Source organism: Pleurodeles waltl, chromosome 7 (genome assembly GCF_031143425.1).
Source record: "Pleurodeles waltl isolate 20211129_DDA chromosome 7, aPleWal1.hap1.20221129, whole genome shotgun sequence".
Lineage (NCBI taxonomy): Eukaryota > Metazoa > Chordata > Amphibia > Caudata > Salamandridae > Pleurodeles > Pleurodeles waltl.
The window spans coordinates 1,028,710,710-1,028,717,071 of record NC_090446.1 but is presented as its reverse complement, the minus strand read 5'-3'; positions in this window follow the sequence as shown (position 1 = coordinate 1,028,717,071).

Sequence of the window (6,362 nt, the reverse complement as noted above, 5' to 3'; positions counted from 1 at the left end):
CGCCTACACCTGGATCCATGGACCTCGCCGATGTGTAACGACCCCATCGTCAAAGTAGGCATGATGTTGTTGCAGCTGCTGACGTCCGCATGAACTTGAGTTCGAGTGTCGTATGCCTGATGTTTGTGGCACTCTGCACAGCGCCTATGACCCTGTGATGTGATCGCGACCCCGTGAGGTCACCCCACAGCATCATGACTTCACCAGACTTTGACTTTGCCAAAGGTGCCACGGGACCGACTCCTCACCACCAATGCTGCCTCACCTCCACTGCTCCGCAGCAAGGACCCAACGCCTGTTCGTGACTCCACCTGTCCTTTACCCCACAGCACCAAAACCAACACCACATTGGATCCAGGGAGCCTGGCTCCCCAACTCTGGGCACTGACCTGTTTTCCACACATTTTGCAAAGGTACTGTACCTGGGGGTCTGTGTGACTCCATAAACAGTGCCAGTGGTGTTGCATTGTGTGAAAGGACTCCGTCACAACGCTGCTTTAACATCAGATTGCAGCATTTGTGCCTCTAGACACTCTTGGTGTTTTTAATTGCTAAAGTCATTTTTAATTGTGTATGGTGGATTTTTATCATGTTTTGTCTTGTTTTATTCAGATAAATATTTACTATTTTCCTAAACCTGTGTAGTGTCCATTTTGTAGTGTTTCATTGTATTACTGTGTGTGTTGGTACAAATACTTCACACCTTCTCCCTGGGTTAAGCCTTTTTGTTAATGCCAAGCTACCAAGGGGGTGAGCAGGGACTAACCATGTGTGTTTCTCTTTTACCCTGACTAGAGTGAGAGTCCTTGCCTGGACAGGGGGCAACCTGACTGCCAACCAAAGACCCAATTTCTAACAATCATTATTGCAGTTATGACAATGATTCATGCCAAAGTTATATCCTTATTACACCATGACTGTTTGAACACACTTGATATGTTTGGGTGACCCCCCTAGGGGGTCACCAGTGGTTGCGCAATGCCAGCTGTGGTATGTTCCATCAGCCAATGTACATTTCTAAATTATTATGTGGTATGTAGCAGTGTGTGCATAATAAATTTACTTCTCCTTTTCTAAAGAAAAAGTACTGACTCGACAATCATTTATTGAGTGTTATTATTGTGTGCCAATGATTGGTGATTCCTAACCCACACCACCTCCCTTGAGTAGGCCTAAGACTACTCTGCCTCGCTACCCTGTGAGAGTCAAGCACTACAATTTTGGTGTTTGGTTCACACTGAGGACAAATGAGAAACTATTACTTGTGCCGGCCACATAAGTAATAGCCCAATTTTCAACGAGGTGCAGACATCAGCAGATCTCCTTGCTTCCATCCTCTCAGTAAACTTTATGAATCCTTCAGTGTTCTCTTGTCACTCACATCAAACTATCAAAACACTCCACTTGCTATCAATCTAACATTCTACCATTCCAACAGATGCCCTACAAAACCCATTCCTCCCTTTGAAGAAAAGAGTAAGAACATTCTAACAAGCATAGTCCCATAAATGAGCAATGCAAATAAAAATAGAGAAATTAATATAAGAACTATGACAGAACTATAACAGTCATCCAAAACTATTGCAAAACGTAGTCAGGCACTTTAATAGAAGTCTGTCTTGTGTTGCTTGCGCCATATGGGAGCTGGAATGTTCAATGCTGGTGTGTAATTCACTGCTAAAGCAATAGCACCCTGTACCTCTCATTTCTGTCTTAATCAAGACACTCCTCACCATGGACCTCTACTTCCATTTACTGCCTGTCTAAGAATATGTTACCATTTACCTTCTCAAATATCTTCTCCTTGTGATTTCCTTGTGTTTCAGTCATTATGCTCCTTGTTCAGTGAAACTCTGTTGAGATTCCACACCTTTGTTTCTTTTACTGTCACATAATTCTTATACAATTTAATCTCCTTGACAGGAACTGGCCAAAGAGAAGTCCCTTTTCCGGATCTGACTTTTTAAGTCTAATCAGCTCTACAATTTTTATTCTTATTTGTATTTTGCTGTATTGCCCTCTTTGGTACGCTTTACATACCTTTCTTATTTCTTCTTATCACTAACCCTTTTCCAAACCTATTCTCCTATTAACAGGGACTAACAGGGTCTATGTCCTCTTATACTTTCAAAAAGAGGTACACTTGATACCACTTTGGGGTCGTTTTGTAAGTAAAACACCTTGCACAGCTTTTATCTATTTAATGCCTCCCTTCATCACTAATTGTGTCTAATCCCACACCTAGATGAAACTCTTCTGAGTTTTAATTCACAAACTGTGGACCATTATCAACTATTATTTCCTCTGGAAGTCCTTGTGTACAAAACACTTATTCCAGGAATTCTACCACAGTACACACCATTTTGATCTTTGCCTGTTCTGAAAAGTAATCTACAAGAAAAAATGCCAGTGCTTGTTCTCTAGGTAATACATCAAAGTAACAAAATTAATGGCCATCTTCCACTAGGGTCTCTGCTGTAAGTCGACTGGTTATGTCCCCATTAGGCATGCTTTTTTGTATTTGTCGCTACTTATGCACCAGTTAAGCCTCCTACTCCACTTGTCCAATGGCATCCAAGCTTAGCCACCAACAATGTTCCTCTGCTCTTCATCTAGTACCTGCTGTTCCCAAATGCTCTTTATGAAATGAATATTATTTTTGAGCCCAAATGAAGATATAAGCTTTAGCGAGGCGCGAGGGACCAGAGCAGTGAATGGCGAGTCGCAGCTGTAGCCACTGCTGCCATGCAATTCAACCTGACACAAGGCCTTCCATCTACCTCGGTCTCCCCTGTGGCTTATCCCACAAGCTCCAGCTGGATTTTTGGGCGGTCCTCAGCACACAATGTGTGGTATATGGTGCGGCAAGGCAGATGCACTTGGCCAAGAAAACACCATGTCCTGTTGGAAAAATACTTAAACTCCTTGTGCTGTATGACCTGTTTGCCTACTTGTCTTCATCAATTGTTTGCCGGCACGCCTACTTGAGTCTTGGGCTCCTGTTTTCTGCTCTGTGACTAAGAAGGTGGCAGGAGTCAGCAAGCAGTAGGTGCGGTAGTAGTGTGAGCAGTAGTCCTTCTTTAAAGCTGCAATAGAGGTGAAAGGTGTTTTTGTTTGTCGCTTTCTGTGGTGATCCCTGTGGCAATACGAGGTAGTACTGGGCTTAACAGCTCTTCTGTGGTTTCTCTGCAGCTCCACACTCTCACTTCCAGCACATCCAGCAACTTGATGCCTGTTGCCTAATACGTCTATCAAGCCTACCGAGCTGGGGATGTGCCATATGGGGACTTCTAGATGCAGAATCCATTGCTCAAAGAAGGAGGGACCAAGAAGGAGGAGGGTTCACCTCACTATGTATCACACAGTAACACACTGCATGGGATGTGCTATATGAGGACTTCTAGTCCGAGAACTCATCACTCCAGGAAGGAGGAGCCAAGAAGGGGAGAGAGAAGGAGGGGGGACCAGTAGTGCTTCATAGCATGCTACAGCACCTGCTGCTGTGGCACTCCTTGTGGCAGCACAAGGTAGTACTGGGCTTAGTGGCTGCTCTGCGGTTACCCTGTGGCTCCACACTCTCACTTCCAGCGCATCCAGAAACTTGATGCTTATTGCCTAATAAGCCTGTCAAGCCTACCAAGCTGCAGATGCACCATCTTGGGACTTCTGGTTCCAGAATCCATTGCACCAGAAAGGAGGGGCCATGAGGGAGGAGAGTCCATCAGCACTACATAGCACACTGCTACACCTGTTGCACAGGATGTGCCATCTGGAGACTTCTAGTCCCAGAACCATTCACTCCAGGAAGGATGGGCTGATAAGGAGGAGGGTTGTATTTGCTGTTGAGGCATTTCTATTCGTTCTGGCTCTGGTTCTGGATTAGAAGCTTGTTATCATTGTAGCCAACCTAGTCATGGGGAAGAGGAAAGTGGATTCAGCAAATGTGGCCGATAAACAGCCAAGGACAAACAAGATCATTTTATCTTTTCTCAATAATGCGGTACGGGTCTTTATGGAGGAAACCTTGAGAGCGGAAAACCAGCTGGCCTTAAAGGTCTACCTTTTTTAAAGACAAGTGGAGGCTTTGTCCCTTAAAGCATTAAACTCAGGGTACTTCCAATTTACAATGGTCACCACACAGTACTAACAATAAGGCTTTGTCTGTAAACCATACTCTGGACACGGAATTCACAACAACCTCTAAACTGTCTATAGCATGTAGGGAAGAAACCAGGTTGAAAAGCAATAACATTGTGGCATCAAGCAAGTCCCAGCCTGGAAACAAATTAGCAAAGGGGGGTGCGGGGACGTGGAACCCTGCCCAGGATTATGTGGTATCTATGGAACCTTGCAGTCATCAACACTTTTTTTAAAAAAAATTGGAAACACAAATATCGACTGTTTTAATGCACTCAATATATGAATTGCTAAAATGGAGGAGGTGGTGGAGAAATTAGGAGAAACTGAGGGGTTTATCCATAAGCAAATGGTATATCTCTTGAGTGAATCAGCCTACTTGACCACCACTGCTCATGATGTTCCTAATGTCCCTCTAAAGGGCCACCTGAGCAGACATTACCCATCTCGATCATTAGAGACCAAAGTGGGGTCACACACAACTGGCAATATAGCTTACAGCTAATGTCACTCTATTGCCTCAGAATGTTTGGACAGCTTCCCTTGCGGCTCAGCCCCTGTGGTCCTACTGGCAGGAATTCTCTCCATAATAACACTCATAACACTGGACGAATAGGGAGGGAACAATCATCCTGCGATGTGATGTGGTCATTAAGTTGCCACCCATATCTACCCCCTATGTATTAGTAATGACTAATGTCCCTGCCCTCAAGGGCTAGGAAACTAAAAGATATCAGCAGCTTAAAAACAAAGTCACACACTGGCTGCCTGGCAGGGTAAACCTTGATCAGTCCTTATATGAAGAGATTATCATGGTCTGGAGAGTAGGCTGGATAGGGAATTACCATAAAACATACCCAGGAGACTGTATAATCATAAATGTTTGAATGCCATTACGGGGTGCGGTATCCTCTCCAACCTTAGAACCAGTACTGCTCGGAGAAGTACAAGTATAGTACTCCCTCTAGGCTTTTTCTATAAACACATAAATACGTGGCCAATGAGTGTGGGGTGGAGTATCGGGCAGAGTTGTGGCTTAGTCTGAATGTCCCATCAGGGACAGGGTCCTAGTCTACACCTTAGCAACTGTTTGGAACCTCTGACTGGGTAAGATGAACCAGGCTGAATGGCCCCTATTCCTAGGATAGGAAAACCTGTTATTTCTAATGACTCAAGCTCAGCTAGAGATCTTAAAGTGTTAATCTGTAACATAGCAGGGGTCCACATGAAACATCTTATGAGGAATTGATTAGCCCCTTGCTGCTAGGCCTTTCCCCTTGTGCGAAACCTTTTTTGGGCTATCTGTGGTAGTTCATGTTTAGGCCTCCATAATTTTTTGTCCACAAAAGGAATCCACACCAAATTTGCATCCTTCTTTTCCAACATCCTAGGGATTCTAAAGATACACAGTTTGTGCATTCCCCTGGAGGGGCCCGAAATGTTAGCCAAAATGCAGCTAAATTTGTTTTTTTGGGGGTGAAAAATTGGGGGAAAAGTGCTGCAGAACAAAGTGCCTGCTTTTTCCCCCTGTAAATAGCATCAATGAAGGGTTTGCAGGGCTAAAATCACCATCTTTCCAGCTTTCAGGAACAGGCACACTTGAGTCAGAAAACCACATTTTTCATCACAGTTTTGGCATTTTACTGGGACATAGCTCATTTTTCCTATGTTTTGTGCTTTCAATCTCCTTCCAATTAGTGGTAGAAATGAGTATAAAACCAATGGTAGATTCCAGAAATCTATACATTTCTGAAAAGTAGACAAAATTCTTTATTCAGCAAGGGGTCATTTGTGTAGATCCTTCAAGGTTTTCCTATAAAAAGTAAGAGCTGAAATGAAAAAATATTGAAATTCAGTTGAAAAAAAACAACCCAACCATTTATGTCGACATTTTCATCTGTAACTTCTTCAATATGCCAGATTTTCAAAAGCAATATACCGTTTCATCTGCTGGACCCTTCTGATTGTGAGGCTATATAGGGCTTGTAGGTTCATCAAGAACCCTGGGTACCCAAAGCCAATAACTGAGCTGCTCTTTGCAGTGGTTTTTCATTGTGTAACGGTATAAAGCAATTCATTTGGTAAAATATAAAGAGTGAAAAATAGATATCAAAGACAACCTATATATTTCCGAAATGGGGACAAGATATGTAGTTTAGAATCAGTGGGTATTTGCACATCTCTGAATTTGTGGGCACCAATACTAGCATGTGAATTAGAGGGCA